This window comes from Callithrix jacchus, chromosome 13 (assembly GCF_049354715.1).
Source record: "Callithrix jacchus isolate 240 chromosome 13, calJac240_pri, whole genome shotgun sequence".
Taxonomy (NCBI): domain Eukaryota; kingdom Metazoa; phylum Chordata; class Mammalia; order Primates; family Cebidae; genus Callithrix; species Callithrix jacchus.
The window spans coordinates 50,773,148-50,773,983 of NC_133514.1; positions in this window are offsets into that span (position 1 = coordinate 50,773,148).

Consider the following 836-nt stretch of genomic DNA (forward strand, 5'->3'; position numbering starts at 1 on the left):
AGGCTGGAGCGCAATGGTGCCATCTTGGCTCACCACAACCTCTGCCTCCCGGGTTCAAGTGATTATCCTGCCTCAGCCTCTGGAGCAGCTGGGATTAGCCCAGCTAGTTTATTTTTATTTTTATGTTTGAGGTGGAGTTTTGCGCTTGTTGCCCAGGCTGGAGTACAATGGTGCTGTCCCGGCTCACTGCAACATCCACCTCTTGGGTTCAAATCTGTGTCTGCATCAATTCCACACCAGAGTTCAGTCATCATATGGGAAGGGAATCATAGCTGTGGGGGGCTCCATGCAGGACCCCAAGTGCCCTTGTGGCCACAGCAAGGAGCATCTGCTTCCGCCAGTTGGACAAGAGTCTTTCCTGTCTAGAAACTGGCAGAAGGACTTCCCCTGCTCCCCACCCACTGTCGTATCCTAAACACACCCATGTAGATGGATGCCTCGACATCTCCCCTCAGCCCACGGCCTGAGCTCTTCCTGATGAGGGTTAAGCAGGAGTGACCGCTTCTCTCCGTGTCCATGTTGCAGGCAGCCGCCTTCTCCTCAGCTCCCATGGGGCAGAACAAGAGCCAGCCAGCTCTCAACATCCCAGGATTTTCCAGGGATGCCGATAACTAAAGCAGTCGGGGCCTTGTGAGTGAGTGGTTGGTGGGATCGGGGTTTCCTTGGCATCTGTCAGTTCCTGGAGCATCTGAAGGGGCAACCTACGCCTGGAGGGATGAGTGGGGCCGGTCCCAATGGGTACCCAGTGCCTGGCATCTCCCAGTCCCTCTGCACTCCTTCACAGACCCCCTCCACTGAGCAGCATAGCCCTGAGGATAGAGGCAGCAGCCCGGAGA